General features: G+C 38.4%; 1 protein-coding gene and 1 long non-coding RNA gene across 2 annotated transcripts in view; one reads left to right on the forward strand and one right to left on the reverse strand.

Annotated features, from left to right (window-relative positions):
- The window catches only part of lingo1a (leucine rich repeat and Ig domain containing 1a), a 150,457-nt gene that overhangs the window by 90,609 nt on the left and 32,015 nt on the right, over positions 1-27,833 (forward strand). The gene's annotated exons all lie outside the window — the stretch shown is intronic.
- Positions 1,586-27,487, reverse strand: LOC148189190 (uncharacterized). Its single transcript, XR_015776910.1, has 3 exons — positions 27,359-27,487; positions 14,662-14,791; positions 1,586-1,820 (listed from the first exon to the last, which is right to left on the reverse strand). It is a non-coding gene; the product is annotated as an uncharacterized LOC148189190 (long non-coding RNA).

Raw genomic sequence — 27,833 nt, forward strand, 5'->3', positions numbered from 1 at the left:
CCGTCCTTTCTCTGTGTAGTTTGCACCTCTTTTCATTTCGGTATGCCAAATACGCTCTTCGCTGTCAGACATGTAGACTTTAATACGATAAAGTGAGCGGAGTTGTAGATTTGTTTGTTAATACGCAAGGAGTCGTAAATCCTCGGGTGCCGTAAAACGGGGCGCATTCACTATCGCGAGAGTGACGTTCATGTTCACTGCCGTCATGGCGACACAGAAAAAAAGTGAAAGTATACAAGCCGAACACAACTGTGGTGAAGCAGCAGCTTCTCCGTCCATCCCAGAAGAGTGAGAGAATGGCGACAAAACAATCTGTCTATCTGTCTATCTGTCTATCTATCTATCTATCTATCTATCTAAATAATCCATAAATAAATGCATGGATAATTACAAAAATAAATAAATACATTTAAAAATGTGTAAATAAATATGTAAAATGGAAATATGGGAAATTAAATAGATGGGGGATTTAAATCATAAATATGAAAATGAATACATTTATAAATAAAATGGAAAATTAAATGTGAAATTAAATAAATATTGTAATTTTTGGCATTTATTTTTGATTTGTCAGTTTCAGTCCTCTATATACTTAGGACTATAGAGTGCTCAATATGTACATTCCACAGTTTGGAATTGTAGATTGACATAATGACATATTTTATGATTAACCAGACCGACCTAGCTCGGCTTGAAGAAGGATCAATGCCACTTATTATCACTGGGCTTGAACAGGTTTCCTAGATTCTTTCATTTGTGTTTTGTTGGGGGGTTTTTTCAAAGAAAATACACAATTCTGATTTATAAACACATTATTAGCACAGGCACATATTTGGCAAAACAGTTTTGAATACAATCTAATTGGTTAACCGGTCTACATAATATGTAATGAATAAATGAAGTCTGTTCATACACAAAAAAATAGTCTCAAAGTGTAGATGTCTTATTAAAAATAAATGATAATAATAAATTATGCCTTAAAATCACATGTGATGTACTGAGCAAACCCCCTCACCCCCAACCTCCTCTGTCTCTCTCTTTCTCTCTCTCACTCACTCACATGCACAGAGAAAGACAAACAAAGCCAATATACAGCCAGGAAAGCTTTGATTATTGCTTCGTCAAGCAGTAGCCCACTTTCTCAAGCCAGCGTAGACGGGAGGGAATAAAAGAGACAATGATCACGGAGGTATTCCTCTTCAAGGTCAAGAGTAGAAGTGTAAGAGAGACACGGAGAAGTCAAGAAATTGCTTTTTTATCCCCAGTGGCAAACATAAATCTCCCATGGAAAGTTTGAAAAAAAAAAGTTTATGTTTTCATTCTTCACATATTTCTTTCACTTTCTGTACACAAAAGCTGAATCGAAAAAGACAGTTGCTATAAAAAAAAGCACACCTTTTGAATAGGTACAATAGATTATTTCAGGAGGCTGCAGATTCATGGGAAAAACAATGCAGCAATAATGAAAACGTATACCAGATATCATATTAAGTCGTAAATATACCTCTTATTAGGGTTTATTCAGAGTAAGAACAACTCTTAATGAACACATAATTTGCTCTAAACTTACTGGTTGTAGCTCAACTCAGGTGGAGCTGGACGTCCTTTGTTCTTTTCCACCCTGGAGAGCAGTGAAGTGTGCCAGTGTGATGCTAAGATAGTAAAAAGACCTTAATTGATACAGCCAATTATTCTGTCTGCTGGCAACTAAGCGTGGCAAGTAACAGCGAGCAGCACATCGGTTTAATGAGACTAGGTGTCCCAGTACTGGTTTCAGAGAGTTTGATGAGGACAACCAACAGGGAGAATACTGCGGTAGCCTGCGATGATATAAGACACAGATCAGAGGAAGAATCAATTAAACCTGTTAGTCAGTAACTTGCAGTGCTGGAATGCTTGTGTGGTCGTCCAGCACTCTTATCAAGTTGACACCATCTGAGGCACTTGCATGCAGAAGATTTATATCTTTCCATGAGGTTTAAGGGTGTTTAATAGCACATGTAATGTTAGATTCTTCATCATGCCTGCTTTAATGTTGAAATGAGCCTTCATTCTTTTCCCCTTTTCTGGGAAACCAATCTCTCTGAAAGCATACATGAACCAGCTGTTTGACAAATAACCTGCTGTGGTGCCAAGTGGCAGAAACTAATGTGTCACATCTGAGGGAAATAGCATTGATTGTGAAAGAGTCATTTACTCCCTATGGAGAAGCGATTTGTAGGCTGTTGTTTTTCGCAGAAGGTGAGGGATGGCTTCTCGATACTAGAGGTGCGGGTCAGTGGGCGGTGGGTATGTGCTATGGATGATGTGTCTCACACCAAAGTTCAAACCAAAGGTGCTTCAATGATCTGGAAAGGCGGATCATTGAAAAAAAAAGAGAAGGGCAATGAATCATTGGAAAAAGAGATGCATCAAGGTGATCGCGGAGCAGAACCCTCAGAGTGCTGCTTCTAATCTTCTCCTCTGCCCATGATTACTTGCAGCTCTGAGCATATCACGGTAGGAAGGTGAAAGCAATGTTAGATAATGGCACTATCATGGGAATTACATTAGAACCCTTGAGACTTCAAAAAGGGGTTCCTTACAAAAGCAATTATACAGCCTGTTTGTCTCAAAGCCTTTTTATGCCACAACATTGTGTCAATAGCCTTAAAAGTAAAGTGCTAAGTAGGACTCAAGGGGCTGTGCAAAATATCACTGCAAGGTCACTTTTAGACCTTCCTGTGGTGCAAAGGCTAGTTTACAAAGGTGGTAGTGGAAGTGAATGTGTTCCACTCTATCTGGGAAGCAGAGATTAATTACAGGGTCACACTTAAGATTGACACGGCCATTAAAAGCTTCTGTAGACGTGCAGTTTGAAGCCGCAGTACTCTGGAATAAATATCTGCTATACACAGTGGCAGAGCCTCGGTGAAAATGTCCTGTTCTGATTCTTGAAAGCCAACAATTTAAAAAACTTTCATTCCCCTATCATGTACTGCAGACAATCACTAATTCAATTTAGCACAACTATTACTGAGGCCCACCTATCAAAATCAGTCATCATGGTTAATAATTATTTCTCTGGTCTATGTATGTATACACTTTGTCCCAGACCCTCTGCCTGCAATGTGTACACTGTTCTAACACACTACTTGAAATTGAAGAGGGCACTGTCTCTTACTCACATGCCCTTTTTCAGTGGCATTGAGGCATGTCACGACAACTGAAGCGAGGCATTGTCAATTAGTGCTTAATACAGTTACAAATAAAGACACAAGGTCTTCCTTTGATTCTGTTGCAGCAATCCTTTCAAACTAATCCATGCAAAAACGTATTTAGTGGTGATAAAAAAAAAAAAAAATACATGCCGCAAACCCCTTTGAATCACACAACATTTTTTAGAATGAACACGTTTATGAGACCCTGCCAGCACAGAAGAGACAAACACACACACACACACACACACACACACACACACACACACACACACACACACACACACACACACACACACACACACAGGAATGCTTTTTGGAAACATGCAAGCCAGAGTCATTTTTGGAAACAATTCGATCCATAAACAATATTGATTCTGCTGTTTTTTTCACACTGATAAATTAAACTAAGAGCCCCCAATACTGCTGCGTCTGAAGCCACTTCACTACATAAATACTTCAGGCCTACAATGTGTGCAGAAAAGAAGAAGAATTTCAGTGAAATTGGAAGGGACAGAATAGATTTACAAAGCTTTTGTTTGAGCTCACAGCTAGTTAAACAGTGGCATGAGCATTGAAAGTGAAACTGTAGTTAAGAGTTTTCTTCAAGCAGTTGGCATTAAGCTTGTTTTGGACTCCCACTTAATGCAGAATGATGCACCCATAGATACATTCTGAAATTTGGATTAAATCTAAAACAAATACAGTTTTTACGGCCAAAAACTAAACTATAGTGTACATTTTCTCAGTCTGCTTTAATGCCTGCATGCTTATGTGTTGAAGGCATAATATTTGATCCAGTATGGAGCAAAAAAGTCTTGCTAACACCGGTACTCCTATATTTTAGGGATATTAGGGTTAGGGTTTACGCCATGAAATAGTGACAATATGCCACACCTCTTGGCATGTGATGTTGACAGCACCCTTACGTTTTTTATTAGACACACCTAGATTTTTACAAACTTAAATGCAAACCCAGATGCAGCAATAATTGGGACTGAGAGCAACTGATGTAGCATAAAGAGTGACAAAGTGAAGGGAGGGGAGGTGAGGTGGTCAACACAAAACTAGACTTTCAGTCAGAAGACTACAATTCATATACCATGTGAAACCAAAGGTCAGTGTTGTTTTTATATAATAGTATGCACTTTACACACAGCTGCTGGGTACTGATGTCACTTGTTAAGCAGCAAATTCACTTATTTTTACCCAAAACATGATCTTTTTTCTAAACCTATCAGAGTAGTTTTGCTGCCTAAACCTAAATGCAACCATTTCAGAACTTCAATCACATGTTTTTTTTGTTTCCCCTGTGCCTCACATCGTGATGCTAAGGGGCGTGACATAGTGTTTGATGACCTGGGAATGAGAGTGGGTTTGATAGTCAGCAGTAAAGAGTTAAAAAGAATAAGGGAAAAAAAGATGGGGAATGACGTGCAATCAAGGTCCCCGCCACAAACCAGGGACACTGAGGTGTTCAGCGCCTTTATCCACATGCCACAAGGACACACACCATTCAATTTGTATAAATGGAGTAACACTAAATTTATGCCATTGGTGTATATGATCTTTTCAAAGGTCTGTTTAAAATAGCAGCAGTAGGAGTAAAACAGTAAAGAATTAAAATGCGTATTCTCCTTTTGTTGGGAAAACTCTTGAACTATATATATAAAGAGTAAAGTCACAAAACTACCGGTGTGGTCCTTAAACTAACAGCATATAGCAAAGCTGCCTTTGTCCTCTACACAGTCAGGTGGCATTTTTAATTACCAGCAACAATAACGTGTAGCTTCTGAGGGGTTTGAAGGATGAAAAACTTGTTTTTCCGGTGCATTTTGCTGAAGCCATAGAATCACACAGCAATAATAATGGTGTTTACAGCTGAAAAACATTACACACCACTGTTAATACACGGCGGCACAGCTTGTCTCATTGGACACACTTTGCTGAGACCACCTTGCCCTATCAATCGTTCAGGAGACCTTTTAATCCTGCTGCTTCCCTGTGGCATTGGCAGGTCTCCAGCTGGGAGCAGCAAGTGTTTATTGGCTTTAGTATCAGTAGGATACTTGTGGTGGCCCGCCTCACCTTTAATTCTGAGATCCCTGCCAAGGCTGCGTCAAGTCTCTCTTTGACTTCAGCCATCAGCTAGAAACTCTGATCCAGTGTGAGGCACCTCAACAGAAGCAGAGTCATATCTACAGAATTGTTGCAGAGAACTGCAATATTTGTCTCCCGTGAAACAGAAGTGGAGACTATCGATTGGCCTGTGTCGCTTAATTTTTTTTCACCAGATTTCAACAAAACACAGAGGTATGATGCATCCTCAAATTGTGCTCCAGGGTTCCAAAATACAGCGACTGTCCAAACTGCAGTGTTAGAATGAAAGTTTTTAATCAATACACAATGTCAAAGAAACTGCCTTTTTTAACGAGTCATGCTGGCCGATATATATTGGCACACTGTTTTGATATTTACACTAATTGGTCTGATGAGGCAGTGTAATTAAAGGTCAAGACTTTTGAAATTGAAAGGCCCTAGCTGCCTTAGTCAATCATGTTTCCCAGATTGGGCAAATGAGGCTGAGTTATGGCATGTCTGCATCATTTTGGAGGATGACAGTTGTAAATATTTGTTTCCTCCCTGTGTGAGAAAGAAGGGGAATTTGTTGCCAGCAGATTAGTGCTGAGTCAAGACTCCAGTGAAAGTCTGAGGCGAGGGAGTACTGTGAGAAAACCCATTAAGGAAAAGTGATTATGGTATTTTGTTTGTTGGGAGACCTGGTTTTACATTGTATATACAGGAGTTGGATGATTTGAATATAAATCGATGGAGAGGAGGCCCTGACATGATTTTCTGCCTGGTGCATGATGCAGTGAGGTTGGTTATCTTACGTAAGTGAGTCAGGGTTTGGCAGAAGATTTTGAGGTAATTTTTTTTTGTATTGTAGCATGCCCTTCTGAGTCATGCAGCTTCTCCTCGGTTCCCCCGTAACTGTTAGGAATTACTGACCAGCTCTGGAGTGATTAGACTAACTGAACTAAACATAGATTTAGTAATATTACCCTTTCATTTCATTCCCGTTGATCAAATAATCTTTCTCTGCGAATTTCAGCACTGAACGCTGATATAAGTCCTGCTGTACAATATGTAATACTTTCAACGTTTAATTGAAGTCTTAGTCTGAAGTCTTTAATATCTTTTTTTTTTGTTGCAACATCATGACATCAAATAGAAATAATGTAGATGTCATCTGACAGTAATCCTGACATATTTTGGCATCATTTGAAATTTAAGAAACACAACTGGGATTCTAAAAGTTATGTAAGATAAACAGACAAGCAAGGAGATTAAGGTCTTAAGTGCTGCTCATACTTAAATGTCTGTTAATCAAAGAGTAAAATGATTCACAACTGTCAGTGGGAGCTTATCTATGTACCCATGGTCCTTTGTTCCCATGGTCCTATTCAAGGTCCTATGCACCAAAGTTCAATATTGTACTTGCAAACATTGATTCTCCTGTTGGTTTCAGGTCAAATTATACTTGTTTCAAGTTAAAATATTTCAAAAATAAATTCACCTGACCCTGGACTTCTTTCCTTAATTTTACCTGTTTGGAAATGGCAGCAGTCAACTACAATTGATTTCCTAACCCTAAAATGATCAATAATTATTTGTCCTTTTTTCATCTTCAGTTTTTCTTCCTCCCTTTCCTTGGCAAATTCTTACTATTTTGGATTTAGGGCTGAAATATGTTTTTCTCCACACAAAAAGAGTAATTCCTGGGGTGCCCTGGTTAATCACCAGGAAGAGCACGTACCATTAGGGCAGAGTCTTGTGCAATATTTATTACTCTTACTGGTATATTGGTAAGACAGGATCCTGAGAGCATAAACTGGGAAGCTGGGGACCCTTTGCCATATTCCCATGATGCACCATATGAATGAAAACATAGTGCCCTCAGAGCATAGGAATGACCCCATGTTGGTTGTCTTCCACGTCAAAACCAGGGAAAACATCTGACATCATGTACAAAATCTGGGACATAATTGACTGGATTTTGACACATCTACAGATTTTGAATATTAACAAAGTGTTGTAACATTTCTTTCTTTCTGTCATTAATTTAACTCTGGGGAAATCATGTATGCCATTGCACGTTTTTGCTTCGGTCAAATGTAGACCTACGTGCCACTACCAATTCCCCAAAGGCAGAGTCCATCCTGTGTGATGTATGAAGTGTTTTTCTTTTCTTTGATTGACTTAACTTGGTTTAGCAGAGAGACTGAGCCTCAAGTACGACCGGCACCATTGTTGGAGCAGAAATGGTTGACTAGTTACATAGCTTTTCCCCTTCAGTCTTGGCATGTAATTAACCTTCAATCATCGTTTCACTCATCAGTATCATCTATAATTCTATAAATGAAATGTAGCGCCGCAGGGGTCTCCTTGTGTGGGAGAGGTCACCTGCTATTTTATTAATAACTCTTCTGAGGCAGGAAACAGTTAATACGTGCTAGGTCCTCCCACGATGAAAGGATTTAATATTTGACAGAGTGCACTTCTTGAGCTATTACTTTAGAATACTTCAACTCACAGAACAGAACACTGAACTTTTTATTATATACCCTGTACTCACAGGAAAATGATGCACTTAATGTCAGTCACTGAGTCATGCATCAACAACCAAGTGAACAAGTAGCACTTGTACACTCAAGCCAAATTTACAAAATGCATGTGCTGTTTAACTTATTCCAAATGCATCTTACATCATTTCTCTCTGGGGGTTGGAAATGTTTATAGCCCATGTTATCATCCACATGCAATGGTATATGCATGGATTCGTTTGTAATGTAATACAGAGCAAGATCTAAGCAAGAATAAGAAATACAAGATACAGACAACTGCTCTCTCCTTCCTCCTCTACCTCTACTCCCTTCTCTCTCAATAACCAGCTTAGTTTTACTTTTGTTCCTGATGCTTTGCTGATAATTTCTTGTTGTGTGCCAGTCATTCCTGATTCTCGTTAGCTTTTCCAACTATATAACTGAGCACAGAGGGATGTGTTCAGTAGTGGTTTCCCGTTGCCTCTTGTTCCTTCACCTTGATCTAAAGTCTGCAATTGGGCCTGTCAGACGTATCAGATGCAAGTCACGTGACTTGGACTTGAGTCAGACCCAACTCACAAGTTTGATGATTTAAGACTTGACTTGACAAAATCAAAATAGGACATTCACTTGAACATGGGCCTTTTGACTTGAAAAACATGATATCTGACCCCAAACCTGAAGATTAAAAAGTATTTTAATTACAAAGCCACCCATAAATTAATTCATTTCCCTTCATTTCATGAAAACATTAATAGCATAGTTAACATTGCTTTATTTTCTGTGTATGGAAGAACAATTTATAAATTCAGTAACAGTGCTGTTTTGAACAAATCACTATTACAGACTATAACATACCTGAAGTGGATGGGGTAACAGGAGATGAACTGCAAGCTAGGCGGTGCATTTCTCAGTTCCTGTATGTGACACACAAATCTTTTGAAAGATTGCTTGTATTTTTGCCCTTATGTGTGATTATACTGCACAAGTTGTTTGTAAATGGATGTTTTGCTTTTAATCACAGTCCCCAATCAATCAATAAAGCAATATGTTCGCTGATATCCATGGAGGCATTCAAGGACATAACTAATTGATGAATTGCCATATTGTAGGTGAAGTATTCCTTTAAATTTTAGTGATATTTTCATACCCACTTAAGCTCTGCAAGGGAAATCTGTCTTCTTTTCTGACATTGGACTGTATTGGGCCCTCTGAGTGGCAATCAGGAAAAGACGGGGGTTAGACGGAAGCTCCTGGTATTGTTTATGGCTAAGCTCTACTCAGCATGGTTTATTTCAGCTCCCTCTAATTACCAGATGAAAGAAAAGCAGAGTCCTCTTTGACATTTGACCCATAAGTCACTTTCTGTAACTCCCAGCAGCCATTTCAGCGCTGGCTTTCCGTCACTGAAAAGGCTGATAATTATCCAAGCTCACTCCCTAACCTCCAAACATTCACACACACAAACACCAAATACACACACCACAGGGGGACGGCGCATGTTGCTGGGAGCCACACATTGAGAAATGGCCATAACCCTGGAACAAATAGAGCCAACCAATAGAGAGCTAGCATTTCCAAGCCCAATAATTGCCTCAGAAACTGCATGGAAATAATGAGATTCTGCTGACACAATGCAGCAGCCTGAGCGAATGCAATATATGTTGTTTCCAACCTCTCCACAGTTTGCTTGCTTGGCTTTGTGTGTGAGCAGTAGCGTGTATATGCCCAAACATTTATGTATTTGCCATTTGGCTCTGCAGGGTAGACAGGCTGAAGAGGTTAAATGGTTTTATTTGCTATCCCCTGTTTGCGCTGTGGAAACTCCTAGCGCCATGCCCCTGTGAAATTGCTGTTATATCGTGGCTCTATCTATCCTCTAACCTGAAAAAAGGTAGGACAAAATGACAACGTTATGATAACACACTTCAGCCTACTGCTTTTTGCAGAGCACTGTGACAGAACCAAGCCACTATAACTGAGTAGTGTTTTTGATGGGAGAGGGAACTCCTTCTAAATATCATATGTGTTTACTATTTAATTTCTCTATTGTTGTCTACTATAGAAATCATTTGGCTGGAAAACTAGACAAATCTGTCAACTTATGTTTAACTATTTGAAACTGCAGCAAACAGGCTTGATTTCTTTCAAAAACATAGGAAGAAGGCAATGAGCAATAAAAGAAGCAAAGACCTAAAAATTGGCAAGAAATAAGTAAAAAGTAGAGGAAAAATACCTGAATATAAGTAAAATTAAATTAAAAAAAAAAAATAATAAAATTCAATTATTGGGATGCATTATAAATATAGTTTTTTCCCTGGCTTTTTTCTTTTTTCCCCGATACATTTTTCCCTAGTTTTTTAGAACTTGTTTTCTGAATCTGATAATTTCTTGAAAATGAGAAGTATGTTTTTAAGGTCTAGTGTGTAGGATTTAGTGGCATCTAGGAGTGAGGTTGCAGATTGCAACCAAGTGAAACTGTGTGCCGAGCATGTAGAAGTACTATGGTGGATGGCCTGATCTACCTATAGAAACAACATGGCTTATTCAGTGGAAGAGAGCCCACTGTGTAGATAAAAAAGGCTCATTTGAAGGTAATACAAGCACAACTTAAAATACTGGATAATCTGTCCCCCTAAATCCCAAATAAATGACATGCAAGAACTGCTTATCGACATAAATAACCCACAGCAGGGACTAATGTTTAGCATTTTTATTTAGATTTAACATCAGTCAAACTATTTAAAAATGCTAAACATTAACCCCAGCTGTGGATAATTTATGTCTATAAGCAGTTCTTGCATGTCAATTATTTGCTTATCCAGTCCAGCATTTCTCAACAGTTACTAGACATAATTTTATGAATCTTTGTTTCTGCCTTTTAGTTGGCATATCAGGGTTAAGCTTAAAGACAAATGGTGAGTGTCAGCAAGTGACTGACATGATTTTCTGCTCATCATGACCCCTAACCTGCTTGTGGATATGGATTATTAAGATGAAAATGGTTCTACATAGATAAGTAAAGCATCAAACTTATTATTTATTTGTTGAGGAGTCAATCCAACATTACAGCCAATAAAAGTGCCATTTTGACACGTGTGATTCTTCTGTTGACCCCAAATTGTAAACAAAAATCTCTCAGGGTGATTAAAGTAAAAAGTCTTGTTTTTGTTGAGTAAATTCGACTCGTTTGTGCTCTGAACATCTCCAACAAATGTTGACAGATGCAGCTCTGTTTGACTGCGCTCCTGACAGACTTTGGATCACAGTGGGTTGTCCGTGCTGGAATGAGTACTGTTGTAAATCAAACAAGGCAGAACTGTGGATTTTGTTTTCATTTTATTCATTGTGATTAATAAGCCATACACCATGTGTGTTTTTGCCGAACTCAGATAGCAGCTGGTAGACTTCTAGCAAGGTCAGGGAAAAACACTCAGGGACTTTAAATAATTTCCTCGAATAAAGATGAAGATGCGACCCAGATGAGTAAAACCCTAATTTAATTGCACAATCTTAGTTGGGCACATTGCACTAATCACCAATATAGTCAAATGCCCATAACAGCACCCTGAGGGGTCCAGTATACTCCAAACAATATTGAATTTGGCTGGTTGCTGATTATGCAACAGATCAGTCACTGTGACTGGATGCATGTATGTCCAAGACAAAAGGCTGAACTTGTGAATCATGGTAAAGATGCTACAGAAATACACTTACAAAAGGAGATTTAGTGTAGTTGAACAAAGATTAGATGAGTAATGACTTCCTGATAATAATACAGGAGACAAGGATAAATTAAAGCACAGCAAGGTGAGTTTAACAGATTCTGTCAACGCAGAGAAAATGTGTTACCATCCACAATGCTTTAAAGAGAAACTCCACAGATTTTAAAGAGTTGTCTTGGGGGAGCTACACGTCAAAAAAGTTGTAATAAATGTGTTAGGTTGCCTCAAGTTATGTCAGTAAACAGACTTCTATAGCCTGCTCCTAATGATTTCAAGGAATTTTCAAGGACTTTCCAAGCCCAATTCTCTCAAACTCAAGAATCCAACACAGCACACACATTAAGACACAGATCAAGGTCAATTACTGTTGCAACACTGAATTTTTTACTAAAAAGTACTGAGTACTAAACAATATCAAAAGGCCTTCAATTTGTGTTCTTGTACAAAATATAATATAAGCACTTTTATTGGCCTGTGTCTATTCATGACTATTTGCAAAAACTTTTAAGGCATTTATTTTTTCCTCAAATTTACAAACTTTCACAGATTACAAGACCCCTGGGAACCCCGTTGCATGTTGGAGGCTAGCAGTTTACAATTGACGCTAAGATAAACAAATTTCTGTCTGAACTGTTAGCGATCAAGCTGCACTATGGATAATGTGGGTGCCAGAATTTGACAGGGAAGCAGAACACATGAAATATAAAAAACAGTATCTCTGGTTTGACTGTATTGTATTTTTTCCCCTTATTTTCTGAATACCGTTTTAAATGAAAATGTCACTATCAGTGTGTGTAGTTAGCTTTTCTGCTGTTAAGAGTAAGTGGCAGAACAAGGCTGTGCAATTAATGGAAATATAATGGAAATCATGATATGGCAAAATCCAAATTGCAGGGAGCTGCAGTTTTTTGAGGTAAATGTGTCTCAACATACCATTGTAGGTGAAAGCATTGTGATGAGACAGAGATGCCAAACCTATAAATCAAATTTGCAGACATAAGGGAACCAGCTTGTTTGGTGTAGACTCTGGAAAAAAAAAAAAAAAAAAAGTTTAATGTTTGGTTTTTTTTCATTAGAAATTAAAAAGAAAAATAATAATTTCCACTAAAATTCTGACATAAATCGCATCATAATATCTATCAAAATAATTGCAGTGTAGGTTTTTTTTTTGTTTGTGTCTTAATTTTGCATATTGTGCAGCTCTACCATGGAAGGTGGTTGCTGTTTAGGGGGATTAAAAGGTGTTTTTACTGGGAGGACTTCATAACACTGCTGACCCAGAAAGTACAGAAGAATAAAAAAAATCTGGCTTTGTGGTCAACAGCCCAAGCCACACACACAAGCCAAAAAGTTTAGGGTTGAAGGGGGGAAAAATGGGAGGTTGCAATATTAAAGGCCTGTAACATCAGCATTTGTCAGTACATTCGGGTTAATGGTGCTAGCCTTCAGAGATGAAATGACAGAGTGGGAAAATTCTTGGTCCAAGCCACTACCTTGCTCAAATGAGGTGTCAGATGCAAGCCATTAGCTTTGTGCAAGTTAAGACATTTTCACTGTGAAATGTCTGAGGGGTTAAAAAGTGAGCTGTCTGTCAGTTGCTTAGTATGAAAATGTTATGCTAAAAAAAAACAAATGATGTTCAAAAAATAATGGATTTTTGATGCCCCAGTGGAGCTCTAATGTACAGCAGATGACAAACAATTCGAGTATGTTGAAGACATTTTGTCATGTTGCAAAGCAGTGTTCAAGAGGGGAGGGTGAAACTTGTAATGTGGATAAACTGATTATATTTCTACATTGGTCCAGCAATATGTCTTTTTATTATACTATATAGTAGGAAAATAAAGATTAACTGATAAATACTGGATGAATAGGCTGACTGAATTTGAATTACCAAAAACAGAGCAAACAGGGAATTACAACTGGCAACGCCTCCCAGCAATATATGAAAATGTGGCCAAATAGGCAGTCATTAGAAAACAGTTACTAGAGGATTTCAGGTGAACTCATATCCTAAAATTAATCATCACAAGCTATCTGAAAATAGATTCTGGTTTCACGTTTTCCATTATTTTTGCTAAAGCTGCTTGTGCTCAAATTCAGTTCAAAGGACACAATAAACAGGAGAGTGTTTTTAGGCAGGTGTCACTGTAATCAGCAATATTATATAGTTGTTAACCTTGTTCACTGGGATTTACTTGTTTGGTTTTTGTAAGGAATAGTCTTTTTTAAAATTCTGTTTAGGAAATGCATATAATTTTTCCATGACTCATGCCTTTTAGTGACAATATTAGATGCATGAAAAGCATTAAGAGTGCAGGCTTTGAAAATAAGCCTGAGGCACTGGGCTTCTATAAGCATTTTCATGTGTGTGGCATCAGCAAAATTGATGAACGCTGACCATCCACGTCTTTGCGAAGCCTCTGTGAAGTCTTTGTGAAGTGTAAAATGATTAAATCATGTCGTGTTCATGCTGTAAAGCCACTCTTTCAGACATCAGTTCAAGGGTGTTTTCACAATGGGCAGTTTTAACACACCATGAGCTACACTTAACTCTGTATTAAAAGGGCACTTCTGTGGCTTTGAGAATGATTCATGACTTTCCATACTGCTCTTAAGTAAATTTCAATTCATAAAATGCCTTTTCTGTATGATGCAACATTGCACTGTATAGAGGAAAATACACTGGAGACTTAAACGTGTGTTCATTTACAGGTAGTCAGAAGCTGAAGAGAAAATGAGATTAGACCTTTCCCTGCATGCAATCACTCAACGGATCGACAAGGATTTGGCTGTCAACAATTTAGTAAAGCCATGGTGGCAGCTATAAAGTGATTGAAATCTCTCTAGTCTTCAGAACGGTGTAGTGTTGGTGAGGAGTGGGGGGTGACCCCAAAACCGCTTGGAATAGTGATTACTTTACCAGTGTACACTACTCCAAATACCACTCCCTCACCCTCCTTTACTGCCTGAAAAACAAAAGGATGGGATTTGATTCAGGGGCAGATTAGATTTGTGTGTGTGTGTGTGTGTGTGTGTGTGTGTGTGTGTGTGTGTGTGTGTGTGTGTGTGTATTAGTGTGTTCATGCACCCACATGTTTGTGGTTACTGTGTGATTGTCTGTGCACATACTTTTATGCGTGTGCCTGTATTGCACAGAGATCGAGGGGTGGCAACATCTTTTACAAGGAGCTCTCATGTCAGGAAGCCATTGTCTGTGCGCCGAGTTGACAGGCGAGTAGCCTAGGCAATGGATGGTGCCCTGCAGATGAAAAAAAATAAATAAAAGTGGAGCCATTGTTTCTGAGGCCATCTGCAGAATGTCTGCAGGGGTCTGGGCCAAAGCGCTGCTTGTAATAGCTTGTCTATAGTGAAACACATTTGTCATATTTGTCTTTCTGGCAAAATGAAAACCCAAATGGCTAGATGAAACAAAAAAGATAAAACAGCATCCACAGTTATTGACCCATAAGTGTATGTTCATAGTTTAATATGATCAACATCAAGAGGTGAGTGTAAATGTGACAATGTGAGTTATGGGTTAGGCTTGGGCGGTATCACGGTATAACAGTTGAACAGGGTTTTTAGAAATCCCATAGGTAAGTTTTTAAATAACGTCATAAACACAAGCACTCCTCTTCTGTTTTAACTTATTGTATGTAGCTCACAACATGCACCACCAGAGCTCAGTTTCCCGTCTCTACTGGTGAAACACGTAATTAAGCTGAGAGTCACCCCAACACCTCGTGTTGGAGAGATAAGTTATAGGACTGTAAAAAGTCTAAAAAGTCTGCCAGCAACAGCAGAGAGAGATCACAGGAAAAAACTGCGTATTTTCACATCTTACTCTGTGAATTAAGGATTTATTTCGACCAAACCGAAGCTGGTGTTTGTTGGAACAGTAGACTTACCATTTACATTTTTAGCAAGAGTAAGCCAGAGGGTTTGGGTGAGTTTTATTTTGTTGAATTCAAAAAGTGTGCAGTTGTGTTTCTGTGTTTAATAAGGAAAATAGGTGGGGAGTTAGCGTGGCACACTTATACTGTTATATACAATATACCCCAGTGAAATGTTAAGGTAGTATGATACTAAATATTACAGACCACCCAAGTCTAGTATGTGCCCTCCTGAAGTAAGGTTTATGCAATAGGAATCCATTTCCTTAAATTTTGAATGGGATTTCTGAATTGCTTCTGTAGTAACAGTATCTGCTGTACACCACTGAAATGATTGGAGTCCTGAAACCTGAGCTGAATGTGGTTGGATTTCCAAACAGACAAAGATAGCTTAAATATGATCACAAAAACCCTAATGAATCAATTTCAAAAAACACATAATACATTTTCTAATATAACAGAAAAGAACTTGGTTGGCTGTTGTCAATGAGTCTTACACTTTTCACCTGAAGACCCTGTCAGAAATGAACATGCTGACTTATTCACAGTACATTGACAGGTAAATAATGCTTTCACAAGTCTTTATTCCAAATTATACTCCTTTCACTCTCAAGGTGATAGCACAAAAATAATGTCATTCCTCAACTCCCTTTAACGTCCATCATTGTCTGCCATCCAGACTAATAGTCTGGATGTTCTTTCTACTCTACAAGAGCTAAAACAACCTAAGCACTCAATGCCAAAAGCAAAAGACCCTGCTTTTGAAGGCATCCCCTAGGAACTGTCAGCCCCCATAGATGTAATTGGACCTATTTTCCCAAATTGCTATGTCAAGGCTGACAATTCTTATAGGAATTGAAAAGTTGCTTTGAACTTTGTCTCAAAGGAATGGAAAGGATCTTTTTGAAACATCTAGTTTTCACACAATATCAGAATTAACACAATATCACACAATATCGGAATTAAACACTGTTATTTGTAAAAGTCTTATCATCAAGGTTTGCAAAGTATTATTTCCCAGGAAGAACCAGTCTCATAATGCATCACGCCAGTCAAACAGGCTCAAAATAAAGCAATTGCAAGCAGTTTTGTGTCTGAACACAGAGAAAGCATTTGGCTGTGACTGAGTGGGAGTATTGATGAACACTTTAAATTGTTTGATTTTACATATTATGTATAAGTCAGAGCAAAACACCATCCTAACTACACAATGTGATAATAAAATCATCATCCTGACTAGTATTTCCCTTTAAATAATTGGTAGGCCCATCTTAATCACTCAAGTTTCTATGCAGATGATATTTTGCTTTGTATATCAAAGATTTTGAACGTTACTATATGTTCTATTCACACTTGATGAGTTTGATCCTTTACACTGTATAAAAATAAATCTGCAGGGTCCATCATTATGCTTCTGCATGTCATGGTTGAGCAAGTGGCCCTGTTGTAGTAGACTTCTAAGTGTAGACATAAATCTGTTATGTATCTGGTATTCTTTTAAAGATGTATCCTGCATGACACGTTTATGTAAAGACAAAATGATAAACTCCTTTTACTGGGCATTTCAGATACTCCATTCAAGAAAAACTAATCGTAAATGATAACTAAAGTTTTATCTTCTGTTGGGTCAATAGGTTGGGCTTTTTTGAAAAATCAGTTCTCAGTCAATGCACCCAAATATAACTATTAGCAATTTTGTTATCAAGCGGGTCCCTGTAACATAAGCCATTCTAGCTAAAAAAAACAAACAAAAAAAAAAAAACACCAAACAAACAAACAAACAAACAAACAAAAAAACACTGCTTTGTGAGACTTACTTGCAGCTGTCAGGTGATTTGCCAAGCTTGTTGTAGATATGTGATATGCCAGTTTCGTTTGGCATATCTCACACCTGACATTTGATTTCTTTATTTTTTTATTTTTCACCTCTCAATTCATGTATGGTCAAACTGCCCCAGTTTTAGTACTGCTGGACTACTGTAGACTGATATTAGTTGAGAGCAAGTCGGAATCACAAAACTATCACACAATTTAAATGTCCTTGTAGAAGAATAAGTAATTAATATTAATGCATGATGAATGATGTTAATACTGATTTAGATGTCAATTACCAGGTCAACAATCAGAGTTTCAAAGCATTCAGGTCAGTCCTAATATTACCAAAAATCTTAAGCTTGAATATTTTCTTAAACATGTTAGTATAACTCTACCAAAAGAGCAAACACACATTTGTAAGTGTGGTGTATACAGAGGCAGGGAGGAGAGGGCTGTAGTGAGAAGACTCTCATCTTGTATTAGGTTCTAAATGCAATGTTTTTGGTTGTTGGAGCAGAAAGATGAAGACAATATAAACAATTAAATCAGGCCTGTTTGTGAAGTTGAAGGACAGCATCATTCTCCCCAAAAAGAGAAATTTGTGTACGAAAAAACACAGTAGAAATCAGCGATAATATAGAAAACAAGAAGGCAAATTGCAGAGGATTATGCAGTCTCATTTGGGCCTCAGTGATAGATTAAGCCCCGGCATTCAAAGACATTGTGTTTTGTTCAAGGGTGGAAGTGACTTTGCCAAGACATTGCGAGATAAGAAGCTAACTGTTATTAGTTTAATGGGAATGATAGTGTGCCCACAGCAGTGTGTGCAAGTAGCATGGGAGCATCATTTGTCTTTGCAGTACTTCTTACACAGCACTGAGGCTGAGTAGCAGTGAGAGAGCAGCAGCCGGCCAATTGTTTAGTGGAAAATCTAAACCACTGAAGACAGAGTGTTGCTCATATGACCACTGGCCTAACAGAGCTGGGTCCAATTTACTGCAATTGGTGTGAATAATCCCCTCCTTATCCCTCTGAAATTGAGGATAGATTTGTTAATGTCACTTGGAGAGAAAGTCTAGAGACTATTTTTTCTTCATTACACAATAGGAAATTTACACCAAACAATCTGATATTGGTGGATTATTTACGTGCAACAAAAGCCTAAGAGGTAATAACCAAGAAGCTAGTTAGCCCTCTTCCATAGATGTTCCCAATCATGTGCAAGAAGCATTGTGTAAAACAGCTACTTGAGGGGGTTCTTTTACCAAGATTATATGGTACTTGGAAGCTGTGCAGTTGGTTGCTCTTTGTTCATATTTCTTCATCTTTGTAACAATCACAAAGATTGTCCTCTGGTGTGCTGCCATGGTCTCAAAATGGTTTTCATGATCTTGATGACTGTCATTAGCGTGTTGGTTCAACACCTTTGCAACATTAAAGCTCTGAACTGTCTGTCACTAAAATTAGCTTCCATTCAAGAATGTCACACTGCAAAGCCAAAATGACCACCCCTAAATCCCAAGCAGTCCCTTGATAATATCCTGGCAGGATGTTATTAGTGCTGGATTTTGAATCTTCATTGTAGGTTATGCATTTGCAAGCACAAAACCAGATGTCAGTAATGCCAAATCCAATTCCTTGCATATTTGGTTGCAGCCTGCAAGCCCATATTACAATGCTTATTCATGATCTTTGCAATTCAAAGCCCATTGAGGGTAGTTTTCCCCTTCAGCCTCGCCAAATACACTGCTTTCCATTTTCACTGCACCAGGCATTTTACACAGCAGCATAATAATACAAGTCAGGGCAAATGAGTGACTGTGAGGGCAAGGGTGAGTGACAATGAGTGAGTCAATGTGTGTTTGTGTGTGTGTGTGTCTGTTTATATATGTGTGTGAAAGTCTATAAGGAATTATGCAAATTCTCTTCACTATAGCTACTAGACCTGTTGAAAAATAGATATACTAGACATTTCACCATCACTCTAAAATGACAAAGCATAAACACTTTGTGTAAATACATTGACCTTTCAATGCATACATGTATTTAAACTTTAAATAATAATAATAAAAAAACATTAAATTTAAAAGTCCTTTTTCTCCGTATTAATTTTATTTAACTTTATAATTAATTTAATTTAATTTTATATTGTTGTAAAAGCATGTTGCTTATAATGTTGCTCTTTTACAGAAAATAAAAATATGAAGGCAAAGTTGCTTTTTGGTGCTGATACCAAATTTGTTCTGAAGGTGTCACAATGAAATGAAATCAAAATGGTAAAAAAATGCACTCAGTAGAGTGCAGATTTCCACCAGGCAGCTACCTGAGCCCATTACATCCACTCCGAACGATTCTTGTAATTCTACAGACAGAGTGCAGTGCGTTTTAGAAGTGCTCCTAAAACCACATGCCTTGTCTATTTTTGACAGAGCTGACTGATTTCGCCAGCGAGCAGACACTGTATGTAAAATACAGATATCTTACAATGTAATTATGAGTATGAATGTGTTTTTAAAAACTAAAAAAAGCCACAAATCTTTGATTCACATCATTCGAAACTGGACTTAATTGTAATAACTTTGTCTGTACGATACGACACAGCAGAGTAGGAAATAACAATGATAAATACAACCAAAATAGTAAAAACAAAAAAGAGAGAAACCATTTAACTACATAGCCTTTATGTTTGAAGTACAAAATATCAAGGTAAAATGACCGAATCAACAAAATCTCTACAAAATTGGGCAGGCAAAACCCGATCTGAGCCAGATCGCTGAGAGCTACGGTCAGTTAAATGTTCAAAATGACACCAAACTTTGCTTTGGAAGTCAATTTTTGAACCATAAAGAAGGTCAAGATGTTGTCTGCAACAGACCAGGGAAGGCTTGTTATTTTTACCAATTTCTGGAGAACTTACAGCCACTGTCAGCCAGTTAAGAGAGGTGAGGAGTTAGCAATTAAAAATATACTATAAAACAGTCAATTAAAAAAAGTTTCTTCAACAACTGTGAATCGCTGCGACCATAGAAGAGCCTTGAGTATACAGCTATAAATGTACACAAAAAATATTAGGCTAATAGGTACAGTCGTTTACAAAATTAGGTGCGGACAGACAGACACACAAACTCACATACACACAGATATATATGTATGAAATGCATAATTCCTTAAAGGCTAACTTCTGGAGGTAAAAATGAATGACAACTTAAATGTGGCAAGTTTAAATGTAAATGCAAATGTATAAAATGTATAATGGAAAAATCTGCTAAATGTAAACCATCATTACCATGTCACAAGGAGATAATTGTGCAGCCATTTTTAAATTCTGAACAAATAGTGTTTTCACAAAGCAACACTGGTGATGTTCCTGTGTGAAGGCTCTACTCTACAGACCATGATACAATTAATTTGCATTGCTTTGCCTGTCTGTACAAATACTGATTATGTGAAGTGGAATGGACAGAAGAAAATTACTAAGAATGTGTCATAGAGGAACTCTCCATGTGTTTATGTGCTGTTATTACACAGTGGGAGGAGAGCGAGGCAGAATGACTCTATGCTGTCTTTGCCAGGAAACCCACAAAGAAGTAGACGAGTAGTTCAGAATTGTAATCAGCACCTGTGCCACTAAAGTCTCTTCAGTATAAAGGTCAGAAGTATAGGCATGTTGCAAGATGGCGGTAAATCGGAGGCTTTTAGGGAGCCTCTGTTAAAAAGGCCATAAGGGGTACAGCAGAGAAAGACTGATTGGTGTTGCTGTGGCAGTGCTTGGGATGCTTGTGCAAACTGCTGGTGAATGTTATTGATTTAGGTGTAAATCTAACCCACCAACACATAAAAAAAAGATAAAAGCTTGCACATTTTATAATATGATTCTTGCAGTGGTGGAAAGAAACTATGTTAGTACGTTTAATCAAGTACTACACACGAGGGGAACACTCCCTAAATTAAGGCTTCCAAAATGTTATTTCCATGGCCTATAGGGAAGTTCAGTCAATATTTGTGAACATGAGCTGCTCTTTCTCAAAGCCAGAAACCAGAGCAGTCCTAAACTTGTGATTTTGTCTGGAGCTGCTCCATAGTCAATGAATGGGAGGCTGATTTTTTGGTCGCACATTATTCTTTTCTTTTTAAACCCTAATGAGCTTTATTCCATTGTAGTGTTCACAGAAGAAAATATGTACATCTTCTCAGAACATTCCCCATGGGTGCGCTTAGTTTCACCAACATCTTTCCCAATTCATTGTCTCCAGACTCTGTAGTTGATGATATCTCACATTTTAATTTTACCACTTAAGTTTTAGGATTTGGGAGAGAGTTTGTTCATGTAAACTCATTTTTTGGACTGTCTTATACCATAGGGATAAAGTATTAATTTTGAAAATGGATGTAGTTTCCCTTTTATTACAATTCTGAGTATCTTGAATTTTACGTTAGCATTGTAACTGTTTGCTACTTCATACTTCTACCACATTTCGGGGGGGGAATATTGTACTTCTTACTCCACTACATATATAGGGTATCTGTAGTTACTCGTTACTTCGCAGATACAGATTTTGAAAACATGTATTCACATATTGAATGCCTGCTCATTTCCAAACAAAAATTCACAAACATATTTTTTACAACAACAATCTAGGAGTGAGTCATTGTGCCAGAGCCAGTGGCTTGATTGCAACTTTGACATCAATCCATGTATGAATATTTTTAACATTGCAGAATTTGGAAAAAAACAAAACAAAATATTGACATGACCTAATGGGCCAAGTTTAGCAAAAGCCTCTTACACCTAGGGGCACAACGTCTCGCTTTCCCTCCTGTTTGAGTTGCTGCTGCAGGAAGTAGGGCTGTCCTTGTTTTTGACAGAATAAATAAAGAAGAGGGTGGCAAATAATTCTGCTCTACTGTATCTGAGGTCCCTTTCTGTGCTGCTGTAAAGAGAGAACATGACATTCCTGTTGACATTCTGGTAGCTGTGGGCCTCTGTCCATGGTGCTGAACAGAATAAAAGCAGGCCCACACTGTTTTGTGCCTCAGCTTTGCATTAGAGTGAGTGGCGCTCTCTATGGTCCTGGAATCACAGCATACAAAGTGGCCTGAAACTGCAAAGTAAATATTCTGTACTTTTTTTCACATTACACACCAGTTGAGGCAAATTAGTGATTTGTGATATCGGGCTATATAAATAAAATAGACTCATTACCACTATAAAATCCAATTACTTGTAGAGAGGAACATGATAAATTATGTGCATATGCCACCAAAAATGACAAAATTCAAAGCAAAAAAGCTCAACTAAAATCTCTATTTATTGTAGCATTTACTTCATTAAAACAGGGTTCTGCTGTATGTAGAGTAGATTTTTCATTTATTTGTTTTCAGCAGGAGGTGAATTTCCTCCCTTACTAAGAGCTGTCCAAATCCTGTGCTGAGAGAAAAATTCCACAATGCTGGGGTCGGGTTTCTGTCACAGTATGGTGCAAACTGTTGTTTGGACCTTAAAAAAGAACTTCAAGACAAAAGTCAAAAACTTTTGTGATAAGGGAGCTTGTGCAGCTCCAGAGAGAGAGAGAGAGAGAGAGAGAAAGAAAGGAAAAAAGAAAGAAAGAAGGATACTCCCAGACAATGGGACTCACTCACAAAACAAAAACAATGTGAATTAACTAGAAATCCTCCTTCATCACATCTATCTTTGCTGTTTAAATATTTCAGCCCACATTTAGACGGCCTTTTACATCCTCCGCTCTTTATTATATAGATATATAACAACAATAACAAACGATTATCAAATGATTAAGCACTGCCATGGTTTGGAGCCTTAGACTGCATGTTCTGAAGCCTCAAGTTTAGCATTCCTATCATTTTTTTATGAGCCAGAAGTGACCATATTTGGAAAAGGGGGTGGAGGTGTGGATGAACTAGGGGTGGATCTGACAAATAGACTGGTAGCAACTCCTCGTAGGAAGTCTGTCACTTTAACAAACCAGTTATACAAAAATTCACCCCCCATACACTTATAATGAATGTTTATATTAGCTATAGAGATCAAAACTGTTTCTATACTAGGCTGTAAACATTTTATTTCTGCTGCAATGTTTGCATTTTAACATGGGGGTCTGTGGGGGTTTACTCTGTTCTGGAGCCAGCCTCAAGTGGCCTTTCGAGGAACTGCAGTTTTTGGAACTCTCCTCTCTGCTCCATTTTTCAGCCCAGGAGGTTGCCAGCTGGCTGCTGCCAGTGTCTGTTATGCTGTCAGTACAGTACTGATTACAGTAGTTATTTTTTAGGGACACAATTTCTGTAGTTTCTGCAAGACTTTTTTTTATTATTATTATTATTTTTAACCAATATTGACCAGTAGCTTATTGAAGCATTACACATTTTAGTCAAAGTATACAGATAGTGGAAATATCATGAATATCTACAAAATTGAATGCAATGAGATAAGTTTGGTAGTTTGGTAGTTCATTTTTATTTAAAAGGATACCAAAGGGACAAAATATGAAAAAAAACAACATTGCTGAGCTCTGCTTTCATTTCATGTTTTGGATATTACTCGCAAGTTTCCACTTGTCACCTCAAATGGGGACAACGAGATTCATTTTGAAAATCATAATTTGATTTGGATTCACCTTGTTGACTCTTCTATACAATAACCATGCGACCCTTTCGTGACTTTAATATACTGCTGTGTTTGTATTAATATCAATATTAGAATAAAACTGATGCTCATTATAAGGTGAAGCTTATCAACATAGTTAAATTGCATGACTTATAGCCTTGCAGGTTAGTATTCTGCTCCACTTAACTGCTGTATAACAGGGGAAATGATAGCATCACAATGAGCAAATGCTTATTTTATCATCTCATCACAGAAGCATTTATCTTCCAGAGTCGGGAGTGACAGGCATCTCAGACCCAGTATAGCACAAGATTAAGGACAAGCATGCGTGCCGGTGTTGAGGAACACAGCAGAGCAATTTAATTATTGATGGGATGCTTTCAAAGCCTGTGGCGTCACTAGGTATCCATTGTTACCTCTGTTGTTGTTTGCAGCTCTTAGCGAGGCAGAGAGGATGGAGACGAGGCAGTCGGGATAAAGACCACAAACTTAGCGTCTCTCCTCCCTTCCGTGAAGTGCGTTCTGCCATGGCTAATTTTCTCCCTTTTGACCTCATTCTTAACCTCATTCTTTCTGGGTTTTATTTATCTAGACACTATCCTGACATGCTTGACCATGGCTGCTAAAATGCAGATATGTTTTGGTTTATTTGTTGTACTCATAATGTATCATAGACCTGTCTTACAGATGCTCAGATTAAAAAAAATAAATAAATAAAGTTGTATTAATTCTTTAATGTCATATCCATATGGAAAAATAATGTCAAGTGACTTTTAGACTAAAGTAGCTTGAGCTACCTCTGCAGCTGAGTTTCTATGTGCTCAGGTCGAGTGTAGCCTACTGATTTGGAAAAGAAAAAGCCTGTGCCCCCCCCCTTAAGGAATGGCTTCACAGCCAGGCACTGGGAAACAGTTGAAAATACAGAGAAAATACCCTGTATTTATAGCAAGGGTGCCTTGGCCATGCGTGAACTGATGCTGATGACATTCACATGTAGCTGTGATGCCTGAGTGGCTTAAGTTGCTCTGAGGGTCTGTGCAGAGAAGCTTGAGGATGCAAGAAGGACAGGCACATTTTTAACCAGACAAATACTTTCTCTCTCTTGTGGGCTATGCGTAAAAACTTGACTGCAATATACACATAACGAGTGTGTTAGATGGTGTGGGGAGGTTACCCACATAAAATGTAATTTGGGTTTTAAAACCTAAGTTGTGTTATGTGTGATTGTGTGGTTCACTGTCTCACAATATTCATTACAGAATGAGGGAAGTAGTCCTTCCACACTAGTTTTGCTAACAGTGCCATGTAATGGATGTCGTAGATGTAATGACAACGGCTATGCAAAATTCACCCTTCAGTGATGACAGGAAAATGATGATGATGATGATTAGTAAGGGTCAGATATCTCGATTTACTGCTCACTATTTAGTCAACTGCATATCTTTTTTTATTATCTAGACAACAGTGAGTGAATGAGAGAAAAGTTTCAACAGCCAAATGCCCCTGTTGATACAGCACTAGCTCTTTAAGGTCAGTTGTCTCTGCAGCTGTTGCTCACCAGCCCGGTCACCAAAAAAAAATGATGTCATATGTTTCTGAAAATTAGGCATACACCACATTTGTGTGTTTTGTATGTATCATATCATATTTTTTTATGTGTGGTAATTCAGATTACATGTTTATGAGCTGAGTTTCTCAGCAGGAGGAGAAGGTGATGGGGGATGGCGTGAGACAGCGTGTGACATCAACACATTTCCTGCTGTGGTTGATGTAACAACCAGGTATTTTTTAAGGTGACGTCAGCACATTTCTAGTGTGCCAATAATAACAGATTTTTTTTCAGGCAAAGTTGGCATATTTCCAGGGCGGTGCTGCAGCAACAATCGGGTATTTTAAAAGCGACATCTGCACAATTCCAGAAATGGTTTCTGAATCACGCAATAAGGTCACCGGCACCTTCCTATCGCTGTCAACCAGATGACAGCTGTTGTTTCATGGACACCAGAATTAGCCCTTTGCTCTTTAAGAAAACTTCAGCCAGGATGTCCAGAAAAATGCTTACACGTATTTGGAACCTTTATCTCTAATACCTGCAGAACCATTAGAGCGGAAATCTCCACCACCACTTTTATGAGTTAGAACATAATCATCTGCCAAGGCAGCGACCACAGCAACAGTCTTCACTCTCTGCTCACTTACATACATACCAATTTTCTCAGAAACTAAATTTTTCAATCATTCAAGCACCAGCAAGTTACACAGATCATCAAAATCTTCCACATCTGTGGCAAAACACCAACAACTAAAGTGAGTAGCCAAATCATGTGCAGACTCAGGGTATGGCTTCTCACACTTTTTCCAATGTCTGAACTGCTGGTGGAAAGCTTCAGGGACTAATGCATACGCCTTCAGAACAGTAGCTTTAACCTCAGCATAGTCCATACTGTCAGCTGCAGTCAGCAAGGAGAGAGCCTCCTGCGTGCGTCCCACTACTGCAATGAAACTGTGAGGTCAGAATCAACCCAGCCCCTTTCATCTGCAATGCACTCAAAGTGAAAAAGGTGTCAGTGTGTTTCTCATTAAATTTGGGGACCAAGTGCAAACTGTTTTAAATGTAATGCAAGTTATTAGTGCCACAAGCCCGCTCTTTGTTCCCTGCAGGTTTCTTAATTTACCGTCTTTGATTAAACTTAGTTTTTCACTCTCTAAGTCTAAGTAACCATCTCAGTTTGATGTCTCATGTTTTAAGTGCCAATACTTTATCAAATTCAGCTTGTTGTTGCAGCTTATCCAACTGCAACTCCTTTTCCATCTCTAACTACATCAGCAGTCTCAACATTTCTTTCTGCTGCTCAAACTTTACGGTCAGCTCAGGGAGGGAATCCTGGGAAGACACAGTGCCATCTAGACTATAAATAGGTGACATTTTTGGTATCACAATTTTCATCTTATACAAATTTGCTTTAACAATAGCCTCAACATTTTCTTTCCGTCTTGTATCACCGACACATATTTTATAATGATCCAGGATTTTTAATTAGCTGATCCCTAGTGCATTGATCTAGCCTCTGACCAAGACTCAATGAAATCATCTCCTCCTGCCATGATTAACAACAGCTGAGCAATGCAACACCAACAAGTCCCCGGCAATCAACAGAATATAAAGCAGTGACCCGTTAGTGTGCAAAGGGGGCTGAGATCAGCCTTGTAAGTTGAGCATCTCCTCTAACTGCCTGATCAGATCTACCTATCTCAAAGCCTAGTCTTCAGGGTCTCCTGATGGCAGGTACTTATTCACTGAAAACCAGTGTGTCCAGAAAGTCCCTGCTATGCAGTTACCCCAAGAAAGCCACGGACGTGATCCCAAGCATACAGCTCTAACCACTTTCACCCCACTTTATACTTACTAGCCCATGAGTCCCAAAGGGGAAACACGCTATTCCTACAGGGGAATTAACTCAACACACGCATTTGTTGCAAAGAGGTCAAAACTTACCTTCTCTTGTCCCATGACTTCTTTGCAGATAAGAGTAACTATGCACAGAAATGACTCCATCGCTTCACAGCACCAAAACACACTGAAAAAGCCCCGAAACACAATTAAACTCTGACATCCAAACACAAGAAAAGGGGAACCCAAGAACTGACATCACTACCCATCTGCCCAGCTGCCTCCAATTCCCTGATTAACCTGCAGCTCCAATCAGCCAGGGACCAGGAACACTGCAAACACAAGACACAGCAGGACAACAGCCACAAGCCCTGGCAGAGGCCCCAGGGCCGTCACAGTCGTGCCTCCACACAATGCTATGCAATGGATATTATATAATGTAATGATAATGGTTAAATACACCCTTCGGTGATGACAGGAAAATGATGATGATGATGATTAGTAATGGTCAGACATCTCGATTTACTGCTCACTATTAAGCCAACTGCATGTCTTGTTTATTATCTAGACAACAGCAAGT

The sequence above is a fragment of the Plectropomus leopardus genome, chromosome 7, assembly GCF_026936395.1.
Source record: "Plectropomus leopardus strain MGB_pleo_1.0 chromosome 7, ASM2693639v1, whole genome shotgun sequence".
NCBI classification, from domain to species: domain Eukaryota; kingdom Metazoa; phylum Chordata; class Actinopteri; order Perciformes; family Serranidae; genus Plectropomus; species Plectropomus leopardus.